Genomic DNA, 20,385 nt, shown 5'->3' on the forward strand with positions numbered 1-20,385 from the left:
GACCGCCAAACCTTTCAGAGGAGCATTTGCAACCGTTGGGCACCATTTCTGAGTCAATTGCCGAAAGTCAGATTTTTGATGAAATTGTGACCCCGGGGCTTAGGGATTTTTTCAAAAAAATATTTTTCTGCCGGTAAAGTTGTCGAGGGCTGATTTCTTTTCCTGTAATAAAAAGACTTCTGTTTCGACCGCCAAACCTTTCAGAGGAGCATTTGCAACCGTTGGGCACCATTTCTGAGTCAATTGCCAAAAGTCAGATTTTTGATGAAATTGTGACCCCGGCGGGGCTTATGGATTTTTTCAAAAAAATATTTTTCTGCCGGTAAAGTTGTCGAGGGCTGATTTCTTTTCCTGTGATAAAAAGACTTCTGTTTCGACCGCCAAACCTTTCAGAGGAGCATTTGCAACCGTTGGGCACTATTTCTGAGTCAATTGCCGAAAGTCAGATTTTTGATGAAATTGTGACCCCGGGGCTTAGGGATTTTTTCAAAAAAATACTTTTCTGCCGGTAAAGTTGTCGAGGGCTGATTTCTTTTCCTGTAATAGAAAGACTTCTGTTTCGACCGCCAAACCTTTCAGAGGAGCATTTTCAACCTTTTTGCACCATTTTTGAGTCAATTGCCGAAAGTCAGATTTTTGATGAAATTGTGACCCCGGGGCTTAGGGATTTTTTCAAAAAAATATTTTTCTGCCGGTAAAGTTGTCGAGGGCTGATTTCTTTTCCTGTAATAAAAAGACTTCTGTTTCGACCGCCAAACCTTTCAGAGGAGCATTTGCAACCGTTGGGCACCATTTCTGAGTCAATTGCCGAAAGTCAGATTTTTGTTGAAATTGTGACCCCGGGGCTTAGGGATTTTTTCAAAAAAATATTGCTCTGCCGGTAAAGTTGTCGAGGGCTGATTTCTTTTCCTGTAATAGAAAGACTTCTGTTTCGACCGCCAAACCTTTCAGAGGAGCATTTTCAACCTTTTTGCACCATTTTTGAGTCAATTGCCGAAAGTCAGATTTATGATGAAATTGTGACCCCGGGGCTTAGGGATTTTTTCAAAAAAAAATTTTTCTGCCGGTAAAGTTGTCGAGGGCTGATTTCTTTTCCTGTAATAAAAAGACTTCTGTTTCGACCGCCAAACCTTTCAGAGGAGCATTTGCAACCGTTGGGCACCATTTCTGAGTCAATTGCCGAAAGTCAGATTTTTGATGAAATTGTGACCCCGGGGCTTAGGGATTTTTTCAAAAAAATATTATTCTGCCGGTAAAGTTGTCGAGGGCTGATTTCTTTCCTTGTGATAAAAAGACATCTATTTCGACCGCCAAACATTTCAGAGGAGCATTTGCAACTGTTGGTCCCCATTTCGGAGTCAATTGCCAAAAGTCAGATTTTTGATGAAATTGTGACCCCGGGGCTTAGGGATTTTTTCAAAAAAATATTTTTCTGCCGGTAAAGTTGTCGAGGGCTGATTTCTTTTCCTGTGATAAAAAGACATCTATTTCGACTGCCAAACCTTTCAGAGGAGCATTTGCAACCGTTGGGCTCTATTTTTACTGGGCTTAGGGATTTTTTCAAAAAAATATTTCTCTGCCGGTAAAGTTGTCGAGGGCTGATTTCTTTTCCTGAAATAAAAAAACTTCTGTTTCGACCGCCAAACCTTTCAGAGGAGCATTGGCAACCGTTGGTCACCATTTCGGAGTCAATTGCCGAAAGTCAGATTTTTGATGAAATTGTGACCCCGGGGCTTAGGGATTTTTTCAAAAAAATATTTCTCTGCCGATAAAGTTGTCGAGGGCTGATTTCTTTTCCTGAAATAAAAAAACTTCTGTTTCGACCGCCAAACCTTTCAGAGGAGCATTTGCAACCGTTGGGCACCATTTCTGAGTCAATTGCCGAAAGTCAGATTTTTGATGAAATTGTGACCCCGGGGCTTAGGGATTTTTTCAAAAAAATATTATTCTGCCGGTAAAGTTGTCGAGGGCTGATTTCTTTTCCTGTGATAAAAAGACTTCTGTTTCGACCGCCAAACCTTTCAGAAGAGCATTTGCAACCGTTGGGCACCATTTCGGAGTCAATTGCAGAAAGTCAGATTTTTGATGAAATTGTGACCCCGGGGCTTAGGGATTTTTTCATAAAAAAAAAATTATTCTGCCGGTAAAGTTGTCGAGGGCTGATTTCTTTTCCTATAATAAAAAGACTTCTGTTTCGACCGCCAAACCTTTCAGAGGATCATTTGCAACCGTTGGGCTCTATTTTTTACGGGGCTTAGGGATTTTTTCAAAAAAATATTTTTCTGCCGGTAAAGTTGTCAAGGGCTGATTTCTTTTCCTGTGATAAAAAGACTTCTGTTTCAACCGCCAAACCTTTCAGAGGAGCATTTGCAACCGTTGGGCACCATTTCTGAGTCAATTGCCGAAAGTCAGATTTTTGATGATATTGTGACGCCGGGGCTTAGGGATTTTTCCCAAAAAATATTTTTCTGCCGGTAAAGTTGTCGAGGGCTGATTTCTTTCCTTGTGATAAAAAGACATCTATTTCGACCGCCAAACATTTCAGAGGAGCATTTGCAACCGTTGGTCCCCATTTCGCAGTCAATTGCCGAAAGTCAGATTTTTGATGAAATTGTGACCCCGGGGCTTAGGGATTTTTTCAAAAAAATATTTCTCTGCCGGTAAAGTTGTCGAGGGCTGATTTCCTTTCCTGTAATAAAAAAACTTCTGTTTCGACCGCCAAACCTTTCAGAGGAGCATTGGCAACCGTTGGTCACCATTTCGGAGTCAATAGCCGAAAGTCAGATTTTTGATGAAATTGTGACCCAGGGGCTTAGGGATTTTTTCAAAAAAATATTTCTCTGCCGGTAAAGTTGTCGAGGGCTGATTTCTTTTCCTGTAATAGAAAGACTTCTGTTTCGACCGCCAAACCTTTCAGAGGAGCATTTGCAACCGTTGGGCACAATTTCTGAGTCAATTGCCGAAAGTCAGATTTTTGATGAAATTGTGACCCCGGGGCTTAGGGATTTTTTCAAAAAAATATTTTTCTGCCGGAAAAGTTGTCGAGGGCTGATTTCTTTTCCTGTAATAAAAAGATTTCTGTTTCGACCGCCAAACCTTTCAGAGGAGCATTTGCAACCGTTGGGCACCATTTCTGAGTCAATTGCCAAAAGTCAGATTTTTGATGAAATTGTGACCCCGGCGGGGCTTATGGATTTTTTCAAAAAAATATTTTTCTGCCGGTAAAGTTGTCGAGGGCTGATTTCTTTTCCTGTGATAAAAAGACTTCTGTTTCGACTGCCAAACCTTTCAGAGGAGCGTTTGCAACCCTTGGGCTCTATTTTTACGGGGCTTAGGGATTTTTTGAAAAAAATATTTTTCTGCCGGTAAAGTTGTCAAGGGCTGATTTCTTTTCCTGTGATAAAAAGACATCTATTCTGACTGCCAAACCTTTCAGAGCAGCATTTGCAACTGTTGGGATCTATTTTTACGGGGCTTAGGGATTTTTTCAGAAAAATATTTTTCTGCCGGTAAAGTTGTCAAGGGCTGATTTCTTTTCCTGCAATGAAAAGACTTCTGTTTCGACCGCCAAACCTTTCAGAGGAGCATTTGCAACCGTTGGGCCCCATTTCGGAGTCAATTGCCAAAGTCAGATTTTTGATGAAATTGTGACCCCGGGGCTTAGGGATTTTTTCAAAAAAATATTTTTCTGCCGGTAAAGTTGTCGAGGGCCGATTTCTTTTCCTGTAATAGAAAGACTTCTGTTTCGACCGCCAAACCTTTCAGAGGAGCATTTTCAACCTTTTTGCACCATTTTTGAGTCAATTGCCGAAAGTCAGATTTTTGATGAAATTGTGACCCCGGGGCTTAGGGATTTTTTCAAAAAAATATTTTTCTGCCGGTAAAGTTGTCGAGGGCTGATTTCTTTTCCTGTGATAAAAAGACTTCTGTTTCGACCGCCAAACCTTTCAGAGGAGCATTTGCAACCGTTGGGCACTATTTCTGAGTCAATTGCCGAAAGTCAGATTTTTGATGAAATTGTGACCCCGGGGCTTAGGGATTTTTTCAAAAAAATACTTTTCTGCCGGTAAAGTTGTCGAGGGCTGATTTCTTTTCCTGTAATAGAAAGACTTCTGTTTCGACCGCCAAACCTTTCAGAGGAGCATTTTCAACCTTTTTGCACCATTTTTGAGTCAATTGCCGAAAGTCAGATTTTTGATGAAATTGTGACCCCGGGGCTTAGGGATTTTTTCAAAAAAATATTTTTCTGCCGGTAAAGTTGTCGAGGGCTGATTTCTTTTCCTGTAATAAAAAGACTTCTGTTTCGACCGCCAAACCTTTCAGAGGAGCATTTGCAACCGTTGGGCACCATTTCTGAGTCAATTGCCGAAAGTCAGATATTTGTTGAAATTGTGACCCCGGGGCTTAGGGATTTTTTCAAAAAAATATTGCTCTGCCGGTAAAGTTGTCGAGGGCTGATTTCTTTTCCTGTAATAGAAAGACTTCTGTTTCGACCGCCAAACCTTTCAGAGGAGCATTTTCAACCTTTTTGCACCATTTTTGAGTCAATTGCCGAAAGTCAGATTTATGATGAAATTGTGACCCCGGGGCTTAGGGATTTTTTCAAAAAAATTTTTTTCTGCCGGTAAAGTTGTCGAGGGCTGATTTCTTTTCCTGTAATAAAAAGACTTCTGTTTCGACCGCCAAACCTTTCAGAGGAGCATTTGCAACCGTTGGGCACCATTTCTGAGTCAATTGCCAAAAGTCAGATTTTTGATGAAATTGTGACCCCGGCGGGGCTTATGGATTTTTTCAAAAAAATATTTTTCTGCCGGTAAAGTTGTCGAGGGCTGATTTCTTTTCCTGTGATAAAAAGACTTCTGTTTCGACCGCCAAACCTTTCAGAGGAGCATTTGCAACCGTTGGGCACTATTTCTGAGTCAATTGCCGAAAGTCAGATTTTTGATGAAATTGTGACCCCGGGGCTTAGGGATTTTTTCAAAAAAATACTTTTCTGCCGGTAAAGTTGTCGAGGGCTGATTTCTTTTCCTGTAATAGAAAGACTTCTGTTTCGACCGCCAAACCTTTCAGAGGAGCATTTTCAACCTTTTTGCACCATTTTTGAGTCAATTGCCGAAAGTCAGATTTTTGATGAAATTGTGACCCCGGGGCTTAGGGATTTTTTCAAAAAAATATTTTTCTGCCGGTAAAGTTGTCGAGGGCTGATTTCTTTTCCTGTAATAAAAAGACTTCTGTTTCGACCGCCAAACCTTTCAGAGGAGCATTTGCAACCGTTGGGCACCATTTCTGAGTCAATTGCCGAAAGTCAGATTTTTGTTGAAATTGTGACCCCGGGGCTTAGGGATTTTTTCAAAAAAATATTGCTCTGCCGGTAAAGTTGTCGAGGGCTGATTTCTTTTCCTGTAATAGAAAGACTTCTGTTTCGACCGCCAAACCTTTCAGAGGAGCATTTTCAACCTTTTTGCACCATTTTTGAGTCAATTGCCGAAAGTCAGATTTATGATGAAATTGTGACCCCGGGGCTTAGGGATTTTTTCAAAAAAAATTTTTTCTGCCGGTAAAGTTGTCGAGGGCTGATTTCTTTTCCTGTAATAAAAAGACTTCTGTTTCGACCGCCAAACCTTTCAGAGGAGCATTTGCAACCGTTGGGCACCATTTCTGAGTCAATTGCCGAAAGTCAGATTTTTGATGAAATTGTGACCCCGGGGCTTAGGGATTTTTTCAAAAAAATATTATTCTGCCGGTAAAGTTGTCGAGGGCTGATTTCTTTCCTTGTGATAAAAAGACATCTATTTCGACCGCCAAACATTTCAGAGGAGCATTTGCAACTGTTGGTCCCCATTTCGGAGTCAATTGCCAAAAGTCAGATTTTTGATGAAATTGTGACCCCGGGGCTTAGGGATTTTTTCAAAAAAATATTTTTCTGCCGGTAAAGTTGTCGAGGGCTGATTTCTTTTCCTGTGATAAAAAGACATCTATTTCGACTGCCAAACCTTTCAGAGGAGCATTTGCAACCGTTGGGCTCTATTTTTACTGGGCTTAGGGATTTTTTCAAAAAAATATTTCTCTGCCGGTAAAGTTGTCGAGGGCTGATTTCTTTTCCTGAAATAAAAAAACTTCTGTTTCGACCGCCAAACCTTTCAGAGGAGCATTGGGAACCGTTGGTCACCATTTCGGAGTCAATTGCCGAAAGTCAGATTTTTGATGAAATTGTGACCCCGGGGCTTAGGGATTTTTTCAAAAAAATATTTCTCTGCCGATAAAGTTGTCGAGGGCTGATTTCTTTTCCTGAAATAAAAAAACTTCTGTTTCGACCGCCAAACCTTTCAGAGGAGCATTTGCAACCGTTGGGCACCATTTCTGAGTCAATTGCCGAAAGTCAGATTTTTGATGAAATTGTGACCCCGGGGCTTAGGGATTTTTTCAAAAAAATATTATTCTGCCGGTAAAGTTGTCGAGGGCTGATTTCTTTTCCTGTGATAAAAAGACTTCTGTTTCGACCGCCAAACCTTTCAGAAGAGCATTTGCAACCGTTGGGCACCATTTCGGAGTCAATTGCAGAAAGTCAGATTTTTGATGAAATTGTGACCCCGGGGCTTAGGGATTTTTTCATAAAAAAAAAATTATTCTGCCGGTAAAGTTGTCGAGGGCTGATTTCTTTTCCTATAATAAAAAGACTTCTGTTTCGACCGCCAAACCTTTCAGAGGATCATTTGCAACCGTTGGGCTCTATTTTTTACGGGGCTTAGGGATTTTTTCAAAAAAATATTTTTCTGCCGGTAAAGTTGTCAAGGGCTGATTTCTTTTCCTGTGATAAAAAGACTTCTGTTTCAACCGCCAAACCTTTCAGAGGAGCATTTGCAACCGTTGGGCACCATTTCTGAGTCAATTGCCGAAAGTCAGATTTTTGATGATATTGTGACGCCGGGGCTTAGGGATTTTTCCCAAAAAATATTTTTCTGCCGGTAAAGTTGTCGAGGGCTGATTTCTTTCCTTGTGATAAAAAGACATCTATTTCGACCGCCAAACATTTCAGAGGAGCATTTGCAACCGTTGGTCCCCATTTCGCAGTCAATTGCCGAAAGTCAGATTTTTGATGAAATTGTGACCCCGGGGCTTAGGGATTTTTTCAAAAAAATATTTCTCTGCCGGTAAAGTTGTCAAGGGCTGATTTCTTTTCCTGTGATAAAAAGACATCTATTTCGACCGCCAAACCTTTCAGAGGAGCATTGGCAACCGTTGGTCACCATTTCGGAGTCAATTGCCGAAAGTCAGATTTTTGATGAAATTGTGACCCAGGGGCATAGGGATTTTTTCAAAAAAATATTTTTCTGCCGGTAAAGTTGTCGAGGGCTGATTTCTTTTCCTGTAATAAAAAGACTTCTGTTTCGACCGCCAAACCTTTCAGAGGAGCATTTGCAACCGTTTGGCACCATTTCTGAGTCAATTGCCGAAAGTCAGATTTTTGATGAAATTGTGACCCCGGGGCTTAGGGATTTTTTCCAAAAAATATTTTTCTGCCGGTAAAGTTGTCGAGGGCTGATTTCTTTTCCTGTGATAAAAAGACTTCTGTTTCGACCGCCAAACCTTTCAGAGGAGCATTTGCAACCGTTGGGCACCATTTCTGAGTCAATTGCCAAAAGTCAGATTTTTGATGAAATTGTGACCCCGGCGGGGCTTATGGATTTTTCAAAAAAATATTTTTCTGCCGGTAAAGTTGTCGAGGGCTGATTTCTTTTCCTGTGATAAAAAGACTTCTGTTTCGACCGCCAAACCTTTCAGAGGAGCATTTGCAACCGTTGGGCACCATTTCGGAGTCAATTGCCGAAAGTCAGATTTTTGATGAAATTGTGACCCCGGGGCTTAGGGATTTTTTCAAAAAAATATTTTTCTGCCGGTAAAGTTGTCGAGGGCTGATTTCTTTTCCTGTGATAAAAAGACATCTATTTCGACTGCCAAACCTTTCAGAGGAGCATTTGCAACCGTTGGGCTCTATTTTTACTGGGCTTAGGGATTTTTTCAAAAAAATATTTCTCTGCCGGTAAAGTTGTCGAGGGCTGATTTCTTTTCCTGAAATAAAAAAACTTCTGTTTCGACCGCCAAACCTTTCAGAGGAGCATTGGCAACCGTTGGTCACCATTTCGGAGTCAATTGCCGAAAGTCAGATTTTTGATGAAATTGTGACCCCGGGGCTTAGGGATTTTTTCAAAAAAATATTTCTCTGCCGGTAAAGTTGTCGAGGGCTGATTTCTTTTCCTGAAATAAAAAAACTTCTGTTTCGACCGCCAAACCTTTCAGAGGAGCATTGGCAACCGTTGGTCACCATTTCGGAGTCAATATCCGAAAGTCAGATTTTTGTTGAAATTGTGACCCAGGGGCTTAGGGATTTTTTCAAAAAAATATTTTTCTGCCGGTAAAGTTGTCGAGGGCTGATTTCTTTTCCTGTCATAGAAAGACTTCTGTTTCGACCGCCAAACCTTTCAGAGGAGCATTTGCAACCGTTGGGCACAATTTCTGAGTCAATTGCCGAAAGTCAGATTTTTTATGAAATTGTGACCCCGGCGGGGCTTATGGATTTTTTCCAAAAAATATTTTTCTGCCGGTAAAGTTGTCGAGGGCTGATTTCTTTTCCTGTGATAAAAAGACTTCTGTTTCGACCGCCAAACCTTTCAGAGGAGCATTTGCAACCGTTGGGCACCATTTCGGAGTCAATTGCCTAAAGTCAGATTTTTGATGAAATTTTGACCCCGGGGCTTAGGGATTTTTTCAAAAAAATATTTTTCTGCCGGTAAAGTTGTCGAGGGCTGATTTCTTTTCCTGTGATAAAAAGCCTTCTGTTACGACCGCCAAACCTTTCAGAGGAGCATTTGCAACCGTTGGGCACAATTTCTGAGTCAATTGCCGAAAGTCAGATTTTTGATGAAATTGTGACCCCGGGGCTTAGGGATTTTTTCAAAAAAATATTTTTCTGCCGGTAAAGTTGTCGAGGGCTGATTTTTTTTCCTGTGATAAAAAGACATCTATTTCGACTGCCAAACCTTTCAGAGGAGCATTTGCAACCGTTGGGCTCTATTTTTACTGGGCTTAGGGATTTCTTCAAAAAAATATTTTTCTGCCGGTAAAGTTGTCAAGGGCTGATTTCTTTTCCTGCAATAAAAAGACTTCTGTTTCGACTGCCAAACCTTTCAGAGGAGCATTTGCAACCGTTGGGCACCATTTCTGAGTCAATTGCCGAAAGTCAGATTTTTGATGAAATTGTGACCCCGGGGCTTAGGGATTTTTTCAAAAAAATATTTCTCTGCCGGTAAAGTTGTCGAGGGCTGATTTCCTTTCCTGAAATAAAAAAACTTCTGTTTCGACCGCCAAACCTTTCAGAGGAGCATTGGCAACCGTTGGTCACCATTTCGGAGTCAATAGCCGAAAGTCAGATTTTTGATGAAATTGTGACCCAGGGGCTTAGGGATTTTTTCAAAAAAATATTTTTCTGCCGGTAAAGTTGTCGAGGGCTGATTTCTTTTCCTGTAATAGAAAGACTTCTGTTTCGACCGCCAAACCTTTCAGAGGAGCATTTGCAACCGTTGGGCACCATTTCTGAGTCAATTGCCGAAAGTCAGATTTTTGATGAAATTGTGACCCCGGGGCTTAGGGATTTTTTCCAAAAAATATTTTTCTGCCGGTAAAATTGTCGAGGGCTTATTTCTTTCCTTGTGATAAAAAGACATCTATTTCGACCGCCAAACCTTTCATTGGAGCATTTGCAACCGTTGGGCCCCATTTCGGAGTCAATTGCCGAAAGTCAGATTTTTGATGAAATTGTGACCCCGGGGCTTAGGGATTTTTTCAAAAAAATATTTCTCTGCCGGTAAAGTTGTCAAGGGCTGATTTCTTTTCCTGTGATAAAAAGACATCTATTTCGACCGCCAAACCTTTCAGAGGAGCATTGGCAACCGTTGGTCACCATTTCGGAGTCAATTGCCGAAAGTCAGATTTTTGATGAAATTGTGACCCCGGGGTTTCGGGATTTTTTCAAAAAAAATTTTCTCTACCGGTTAGGTTGTCGAGGGCTTATTTCTTTTCCTGTAATAAAAAGACTTATGTTTCGACCGCCAAACCTTTCAGAGGAGCATTTGCAACCGTTTGGCACCATTTCTGAGTCAATTGCCGAAAGTCAGATTTTTGATGAAATTGTGACCCCGGGGCTTAGGGATTTTTTCCAAAAAATATTTTTCTGCCGGTAAAGTTGTCGAGGGCTGATTTCTTTCCTTGTGATAAAAAGACTTCTTTTTCGACTGCCAAACCTTTCAGAGGAGCATTTGCAACCGTTGGGCCCCATTTCGGAGTCAATTGCCGAAAGTCAGATTTTTGATGAAATTGTGACCCCGGGGCTTAGGGATTTTTTCAAAAAAATATTTCTCTGCCGGTAAAGTTGTCGAGGGCTGATTTCTTTTCCTGAAATAAAAAAACTTCTGTTTCGACCGCCAAACCTTTCAGAGGAGCATTGGCAACCGTTGGTCACCATTTCGGAGTCAATAGCCGAAAGTCAGATTTTTGATGAAATTGTGACCCAGGGGCTTAGGGATTTTTTCAAAAAAATATTTTTCTGCCGGTAAAGTTGTCGAGGGCTGATTTCTTTTCCTGTAATAGAAAGACTTCTGTTTCGACCGCCAAACCTTTCAGAGGAGCATTTGCAACCGTTTGGCACCATTTCTGAGTCAATTGCCGAAAGTCAGATTTTTGATGAAATTGTGACCCCGGGGCTTAGGGATTTTTTCCAAAAAATATTTTTCTGCCGGTAAAGTTGTCGAGGGCTGATTTCTTTCCTTGTGATAAAAAGACTTCTGTTTCGACTGCCAAACCTTTCAGAGGAGCATTTGCAACCGTTGGGCCCCATTTCGGAGTCAATTGCCGAAAGTCAGATTTTTGATGAAATTGTGACCCCGGGGCTTAGGGATTTTTTCAAAAAAATATTTCTCTGCCGGTAAAGTTGTCGAGGGCTGATTTCTTTTCCTGAAATAAAAAAACTTCTGTTTCGACCGCCAAACCTTTCAGAGGAGCATTGGCAACCGTTGGTCACCATTTCGGAGTCAATAGCCGAAAGTCAGATTTTTGATGAAATTGTGACCCAGGGGCTTAGGGATTTTTTCAAAAAAATATTTTTCTGCCGGTAAAGTTGTCGAGGGCTGATTTCTTTTCCTGTAATAGAAAGACTTCTGTTTCGACCGCCAAACCTTTCAGAGGAGCATTTGCAACCGTTGGGCACAATTTCTGAGTCAATTGCCGAAAGTCAGATTTTTGATGAAATTGTGACCCCGGGGCTTAGGGATTTTTTCAAAAAAATATTTTTCTGCCGGTAAAGTTGTCGAGGGCTGATTTCTTTTCCTGTAATAAAAAGACTTCTGTTTCGACCGCCAAACCTTTCAGAGGAGCATTTGCAACCGTTGGGCACCATTTCTGAGTCAATTGCCAAAAGTCAGATTTTTGATGAAATTGTGACCCCGGCGGGGCTTATGGATTTTTTCCAAAAAATATTTTTCTGCCGGTAAAGTTGTCGAGGGCTGATTTCTTTTCCTGTGATAAAAAGACTTCTGTTTCGACCGCCAAACCTTTCAGAGGAGCATTTGCAACCGTTGGGCACCATTTCGGAGTCAATTGCCGAAAGTCAGATTTTTGATAAAATTTTGACCCCGGGGCTTAGGGATTTTTTCAAAAAAATATTTTTCTGCCGGTAAAGTTGTCGAGGGCTGATTTCTTTTCCTGTGATAAAAAGCCTTCTGTTACGACCGCCAAACCTTCCAGAGGAGCATTTGCAACCGTTGGGCACAATTTCTGAGTCAATTGCCGAAAGTCAGATTTTTGATGAAATTGTGACCCCGGGGTTAGGGATTTTTTCAAAAAAATATTTGTCTGCCGGTAAAGTTGTCGAGGGCTGATTTTTTTTCCTGTGATAAAAAGACATCTATTTCGACTGCCAAACCTTTCAGAGGAGCATTTGCAACCGTTGGGCTCTATTTTTACTGGGCTTAGGGATTTCTTCAAAAAAATATTTTTCTGCCTGTAAAGTTGTCAAGGGCTGATTTCTTTTCCTGCAATAAAAAGACTTCTGTTTCGACTGCCAAACCTTTCAGAGGAGCATTTGCAACCGTTGGGCTCTATTTTTACTGGGCTTAGGGATTTCTTCAAAAAAATATTTTTCTGCCGGTAAAGTTGTCAAGGGCTGATTTCTTTTCCTGCAATAAAAAGACATCTATTTTGACCGCCAAACCTTTCAGAGGAGCATTTGCAACCGTTGGGCACCGTTTCTGAGTCAATTGCCGAAAGTCAGATTTTTGATGAAATTGTGACCCCGGGGCTTAGGGATTTTTTCAAAAAAATATTTCTCTGCCGGTAAAGTTGTCGAGGGCTGATTTCCTTTCCTGTAATAAAAAAACTTCTGTTTCGACCGCCAAACCTTTCAGAGGAGCATTGGCAACCGTTGGTCACCATTTCGGAGTCAATAGCCGAAAGTCAGATTTTTGATGAAATTGTGACCCAGGGGCTTAGGGATTTTTTCAAAAAAATATTTCTCTGCCGGTAAAGTTGTCGAGGGCTGATTTCTTTTCCTGTAATAGAAAGACTTCTGTTTCGACCGCCAAACCTTTCAGAGGAGCATTTGCAACCGTTGGGCACAATTTCTGAGTCAATTGCCGAAAGTCAGATTTTTGATGAAATTGTGACCCCGGGGCTTAGGGATTTTTTCAAAAAAATATTTTTCTGCCGGAAAAGTTGTCGAGGGCTGATTTCTTTTCCTGTAATAAAAAGACTTCTGTTTCGACCGCCAAACCTTTCAGAGGAGCATTTGCAACCGTTGGGCACCATTTCTGAGTCAATTGCCAAAAGTCAGATTTTTGATGAAATTGTGACCCCGGCGGGGCTTATGGATTTTTTCAAAAAAAAAAATTTCTGCCGGTAAAGTTGTCGAGGGCTGATTTCTTTTCCTGTGATAAAAAGCCTTCTGTTACGACCGCCAAACCTTTCAGAGGAGCATTTGCAACCGTTGGGCCCCATTTCGCAGTCAATTGCCGAAAGTCAGATTTTTGATGAAATTGTGACCCCGGGGCTTAGGGATTTTTTCAAAAAAATATTTTTCTGCCAGTAAAGTTGTCGAGGGCTGATTTCTTTTCCTGTGATAAAAAGACATCTATTTCGACTGCCAAACCTTTCAGAGGAGCATTTGCAACCGTTGGGCTCTATTTTTACTGGGCTTAGGGATTTCTTCAAAAAAATATTTTTCTGCCGGTAAAGTTGTCAAGGGCTGATTTCTTTTCCTGCAATAAAAAGACTTCTGTTTCGACTGCCAAACCTTTCAGAGGAGCATTTGCAACCGTTGGGCACCATTTCTGAGTCAATTGCCGAAAGTCAGATTTTTGATGAAATTGTGACCCCGGGGCTTAGGGATTTTTTCAAAAAAATATTTTTCTGCCGGTAAAGTTGTCGAGGGCTGATTTCTTTTCCTGTGATAAAAAGCCTTCTGTTATGACCGCCAAACCTTTCAGAGGAGCATTTGCAACCGTTGGGCACCATTTCTGAGTCAATTGCCGAAAGTCAGATTTTTGATGAAATTGTGACTCCGGGGGCTTAGGGATTTTTTCCAAAAAATATTTTTCTGCCGGTAAAGGTGTCGAGGGCTGATTTCTTTTCCTGTGATAAAAAGACATCTATTTCGACTGCCAAACCTTTCAGAGGAGCATTTGCAACCGTTGGGCTCTATTTTTACTGGGCTTAGGGATTTCTTCAAAAAAATATTTTTCTGCCGGTAAAGTTGTCAAGGGCTGATTTCTTTTCCTGCAATAAAAAGACTTCTGTTTCGACTGCCAAACCTTTCAGAGGAGCATTTGCAACCGTTGGGCACCATTTCTGAGTCAATTGCCGAAAGTCAGATTTTTGATGAAATTGTGACCCCGGGGCTTAGGGATTTTTTCAAAAAAATATTTCTCTGCCGGTAAAGTTGTCGAGGGCTGATTTCTTTTCCTGTAATAGAAAGACTTCTGTTTCGACCGCCAAACCTTTCAGAGGAGCATTTGCAACCGTTGGGCACAATTTCTGAGTAAATTGCCGAAAGTCAGATTTTTGATGAAATTGTGACCCCGGGGCTTAGGGATTTTTTCAAAAAAATATTTTTCTGCCGGTAAAGTTGTCGAGGGCTGATTTCTTTTCCTGTAATAAAAAGACTTCTGTTTCGACCGCCAAACCTTTCAGAGGAGCATTTGCAACCGTTGGGCACCATTTCTGAGTCAATTGCCAAAAGTCAGATTTTTGATGAAATTGTGACCCCGGCGGGGCTTATGTATTTTTTCAAAAAAATATTTTTCTGCCGGTAAAGTTGTCGAGGGCTGATTTCTTTTCCTGTGATAAAAAGACTTCTGTTTCGACCGCCAAACCTTTCAGAGGAGCATTTGCAACCGTTGGGCACCATTTCGGAGTCAATTGCCGAAAGTCAGATTTTTGATGAAATTGTGACCCCGGGGCTTAGGGATTTTTTCAAAAAAATATTTTTTTGCCGGTAAAGTTGTCGAGGGCTGATTTCTTTTCCTGTGATAAAAAGACATCTATTTCGACTGCCAAACCTTTCAGAGGAGCATTTGCAACCGTTGGGCTCTATTTTTACTGGGCTTAGGGATTTCTTCAAAAAAATATTTTTCTGCCGGTAAAGTTGTCGAGGGCTGATTTCTTTTCCTGTGATAAAAAGACTTCTGTTTCGACTGCCAAACCTTTCAGAGGAGCGTTTGCAACCCTTGGGCTCTATTTTTACGGGGCTTAGGGATTTCTTCAAAAAAATATTTTTCTGCCGGTAAAGTTGTCGAGGGCTGATTTCTTTTCCTGTGATAAAAAGACTTCTGCTTCGACTGCCAAACCTTTGAGAGGAGCATTTGCAACCGTTGGGCACCATTTCTGAGTCAATTGCCGAAAGTCAGATTTTTGATGAAATTGTGACCCCGGGGCTTAGGGATTTTTTCAAAAAAATATTTCTCTGCCGGTAAAGTTGTCGATGGCTGATTTCTTTTCCTGTAATAAAAAGACTTCTGTTTCGACCGCCAAACCTTTCAGAGGAGCATTTGCAACCGTTGGGCACAATTTCTGAGTCAATTGCCGAAAGTCAGATTTTTGATGAAATTCTGACCCCGGGGCTTAGGGATTTTTTCAAAAAAATATTTTTCTGCCGGTAAAGTTGTCGAGGGCTGATTTCTTTTCCTGTAATAAAAAGACTTCTGTTTCGACCGCCAAACCTTTCAGAGGAGCATTTGCAACCGTTGGGCACAATTTCTGGGTCAATTGCCAAAAGTCAGATTTTTGATGAAATTGTGACTCCGGCGGGGCTTATGGATTTTTTCAAAAAAATATTTTTCTGCCGGTAAAGTTGTCGAGGGCTGATTTCTTTTCCTGTGATAAAAAGACTTCTGTTTCGACTGCCAAACCTTTCAGAGGAGCATTTGCAACCCTTGGGCTCTATTTTTACGGGGCTTAGGGATTTTTTCAAAAAAATATTTTTCTGCCGGTAAAGTTGTCAAGGGCTGATTTCTTTTCCTGCAATAAAAAGACTTCTGTTTCGACCGCCAAACCTTTCAGAGGAGCATTTGCAAGCGTTGGGCACAATTTCGGAGTCAATTGCCGAAAGTCAGATTTTTGATGAAATTGTGACCCCGGGGCTTAGGGATTTTTTCAAAAAAATATTTTTCTGCCGGTAAAGTTGTCAAGGGCTGATTTCTTTTCCTGCAATAAAAAGACTTCTGTTTCGACCGCCAAACCTTTCAGAGGAGCATTTGCAAGCGTTGGGCACAATTTCTGAGTCAATTGCCGAAAGTCAGATTTTTGATGAAATTGTGACCCCGGGGCTTAGGGATTTTTTCAAAAAAATACTTTTCTGCCGGTAAAGTTGTCAAGGGCTGATTTCTTTTCCTGCAATAAAAAGACTTCTGTTTCGACCGCCAAACCTTTCAGAGGAGCATTTGCAACCGTTGGGCACAATTTCTGAGTCAATTGCCGAAAGTCAGATTTTTGATGAAATTGTGACCCCGGGGCTTAGGGATTTTTTCAAAAAAATATTTTTCTGCCGGTAAAGTTGTCGAGGGCTGATTTCTTTTCCTATGATAAAAAGACATCTATTTCGACGGCCAAACCTTTCAGAGGAGCATTTGCAACCGTTGGGCTCTATTTTTACTGGGCTTAGGCATTTTTTCAAAAAAATATTTTTCTGCCGGTAAAGTTGTCAAGGGCTGATTTCTTTTCCTGCAATAAAAAGACTTCTGTTTCGACCGCCAAACCTTTCAGAGGAGCATTTGCAAGCGTTGGGCACAATTTCTGAGTCAATTGCCGAAAGTCAGATTTTTGATGAAATTGTGACCCCGGGGCTTAGGGATTTTTTCAAAAAAATATTTTTCTGCCGGTAAAGTTGTCGAGAGCTGATTTCTTTTCCTGTGATAAAAAGCCTTCTGTTACGACCGCCAAACCTTTCAGAGGAGCATTTGCAACCGTTGGGCACCATTTCTGAGTCAATTGCCGAAAGTCAGATTTTTGATGAAATTGTGACCCCGGGGCTTAGGGATTTTTTCAAAAAAATATTTTTCTGCCGGTAAAGTTGTCGAGGGCTGATTTCTTTTCCTGTGATAAAAAGACATCTATTTCGACTGCCAAACCTTTCAGAGGAGCATTTGCAACCATTGGGCTCTATTTTTACTGGGCTTAGGGATTTCTTCAAAAAAATATTTTTCTGCCGGTAAAGTTGTCAAGGGCTGATTTCTTTTCCTGCAATAAAAAGACTTCTGTTTCGACTGCCAAACCTTTCAGAGGAGCATTTGCAACCGTTGGGCACCATTTCTGAGTCAATTGCCGAAAGTCAGATTTTTGATGAAATTGTGACCCCGTGGCTTAGGGATTTTTTCAAAAAAATATTTCTCTGCCGGTAAAGTTGTCGAGGGCTGATTTCTTTTCCTGAAATAAAAAAACTTCTGTTTCGACCGCCAAACCTTTCAGAGGAGCATTGGCAACCGTTGGTCACCATTTCGGAGTCAATAGCCGAAAGTCAGATTTTTGATGAAATTGTGAACCAGGGGCTTAGGGATTTTTTCAAAAAAATATTTTTCTGCCCGTAAAGTTGTCGAGGGCTGATTTCTTTTCCTGTAATAGAAAGACTTCTGTTTCGACCGCCAAACCTTTCAGAGGAGCATTTGCAACCGTTGGGCTCTATTTTTACGGGGCTTAGGGATTTTTTCAAAAAAATATTTTTCTGCCGGTAAAGTTGTCAAGGGCTGATTTCTTTTCCTGCAATAAAAAGACTTCTGTTTCGACCGCCAAACCTTTCAGAGGAGCATTTGCAAGCGTTGGGCACAATTTCTGAGTCAATTGCCGAAAGTCAGATTTTTGATGAAATTGTGACCCCGGGGCTTAGGGATTTTTTCAAAAAAATATTTTTCTGCCGGTAAAGTTGTCAAGGGCTGATTTCTTTTCCTGCAATAAAAAGACTTCTGTTTCGACCGCCAAACCTTTCAGAGGAGCATTTGCAAGCGTTGGGCACAATTTCTGAGTCAATTGCCGAAAGTCAGATTTTTGATGAAATTGTGACCCCGGGGCTTAGGGATTTTTTCAAAAAAATACTTTTCTGCCGGTAAAGTTGTCAAGGGCTGATTTCTTTTCCTGCAATAAAAAGACTTCTGTTTCGACCGCCAAACCTTTCAGAGGAGCATTTGCAACCGTTGGGCACAATTTCTGAGTCAATTGCCGAAAGTCAGATTTTTGATGAAATTGTGACCCCGGGGCTTAGGGATTTTTTCAAAAAAATATTTTTCTGCCGGTAAAGTTGTCGAGGGCTGATTTCTTTTCCTATGATAAAAAGACATCTATTTCGACGGCCAAACCGTTCAGAGGAGCATTTGCAACCGTTGGGCTCTATTTTTCTACTGGGCTTAGGGATTTCTTCAAAAAAATATTTTTCTGCCGGTAAAGTTGTCAAGGGCTGATTTCTTTTCCTGCAATAAAAAGACTTCTGTTTCGACTGCCAAACCTTTGAGAGGAGCATTTGCAACCGTTGGGCACCATTTCTGAGTCAATTGCCGAAAGTCAGATTTTTGATGAAATTGTGACCCCGGGGCTTAGGGATTTTTTCAAAAAAATATTTTTCTGCCGATAAAGTTTTCGAGGGCTGATTTCTTTTCCTGTGATAAAAAGACATCTATTTCGACCGCCAAACCTTTCAGAGGAGCATTTGCAACCGTTGGGCCCCATTTCTGAGTCAATAGCCGAAAGTCAGATTTTTGATGAAATTGTGACCCCGGGGCTTAGGGATTTTTTCAAAAAAATATTTCTCTGCCGGTAAAGTTGTCGATGGCTGATTTCTTTTCCTGTAATAAAAAGACTTCTGTTTCGACCGCCAAACCTTTCAGAGGAGCATTTGCAACCGTTGGGCACAATTTCTGAGTCAATTGCCGAAAGTCAGATTTTTGATGAAATTCTGACCCCGGGGCTTAGGGATTTTTTCAAAAAAATATTTTTCTGCCGGTAAAGTTGTCGAGGGCTGATTTCTTTTCCTGTAATAAAAAGACTTCTGTTTCGACCGCCAAACCTTTCAGAGGAGCATTTGCAACCGTTGGGCACCATTTCTGGGTCAATTGCCAAAAGTCAGATTTTTGATGAAATTGTGACTCCGGCGGGGCTTATGGATTTTTTCAAAAAAATATTTTTCTGCCGGTAAAGTTGTCGAGGGCTGATTTCTTTTCCTATGATAAAAAGACTTCTGTTTCGACCGCCAAACCTTTCAGAGGAGCATTTGCAACCGTTGGGCACAATTTCTGAGTCAATTGCCGAAAGTCAGATTTTTGATGAAATTGTGACCCCGGGGCTTAGGGATTTTTTCAAAAAAATATTTTTCTGCCGGTAAAGTGGTCGAGGGCTGATTTCTTTTCCTGTGATAAAAAGACATCTATTTCGACTGCCAAACCTTTCAGAGGAGCATTTGCAACCGTTGGGCACCATTTCTGAGTCAATTGCCAAAAGTCAGATTTTTGATGAAATTGTGACCCCGGCGGGGCTTATGGATTTTTTCAAAAAAATATTTTTCTGCCGGTAAAGTTGTCGAGGGCTGATTTCTTTTCCTGTGATAAAAAGACTTCTGTTTCGACTGCCAAACCTTTCAGAGGAGCATTTGCAACCCTTGGGCTCTATTTTTACGGGGCTTAGGGATTTTTTCAAAAAAATATTTTTCTGCCGGTAAAGTTGTCAAGGGCTGATTTCTTTTCCTGCAATAAAAAGACTTCTGTTTCGACCGCCAAACCTTTCAGAGGAGCATTTGCAAGCGTTGGGCACAATTTCTGAGTCAATTGCCGAAAGTCAGATTTTTGATGAAATTGTGACCCCGGGGCTTAGGGATTTTTTCAAAAAAATATTTTTCTGCCGGTAAAGTTGTCGAGAGCTGATTTCTTTTCCTGTGATAAAAAGCCTTCTGTTACGACCGCCAAACCTTTCAGAGGAGCATTTGCAACCGTTGGGCACCATTTCTGAGTCAATTGCCGAAAGTCAGATTTTTGATGAAATTGTGACCCCGGGGCTTAGGGATTTTTTCAAAAAAATATTTTTCTGCCGGTAAAGTTGTCGAGGGCTGATTTCTTTTCCTGTGATAAAAAGACATCTATTTCGACTGCCAAACCTTTCAGAGGAGCATTTGCAACCATTGGGCTCTATTTTTACTGGGCTTAGGGATTTCTTCAAAAAAATATTTTTCTGCCGGTAAAGTTGTCAAGGGCTGATTTCTTTTCCTGCAATAAAAAGACTTCTGTTTCGACTGCCAAACCTTTCAGAGGAGCATTTGCAACCGTTGGGCACCATTTCTGAGTCAATTGCCGAAAGTCAGATTTTTGATGAAATTGTGACCCCGGGGCTTAGGGATTTTTTGAAAAAAATATTTTTCTGCCGGTAAAGTTTTCGAGGGCTGATTTCTTTTCCTGTGATAAAAAGACATCTATTTCGACCGCCAAACCCTTCAGAGGAGCATTTGCAACTGTTGGGCCCCATTTCGGAGTAAATTGCCGAAAGTCAGATTTTTGATGAAATTGTGACCCCGTGGCTTAGGGATTTTTTCAAAAAAATATTTCTCTGCCGGTAAAGTTGTCGAGGGCTGATTTCTTTTCCTGAAATAAAAAAACTTCTGTTTCGACCGCCAAACCTTTCAGAGGAGCATTGGCAACCGTTGGTCACCATTTCGGAGTCAATAGCCGAAAGTCAGATTTTTGATGAAATTGTGAACCAGGGGCTTAGGGATTTTTTCAAAAAAATATTTTTCTGCCGGTAAAGTTGTCGAGGGCTGATTTCTTTTCCTGTAATAGAAAGACTTCTGTTTCGACCGCCAAACCTTTCAGAGGA

The sequence above is a fragment of the Podarcis melisellensis genome (genome assembly GCF_964234715.1).
Source record: "Podarcis melisellensis genome assembly, chromosome: 12".
NCBI lineage: Eukaryota > Metazoa > Chordata > Lepidosauria > Squamata > Lacertidae > Podarcis > Podarcis melisellensis.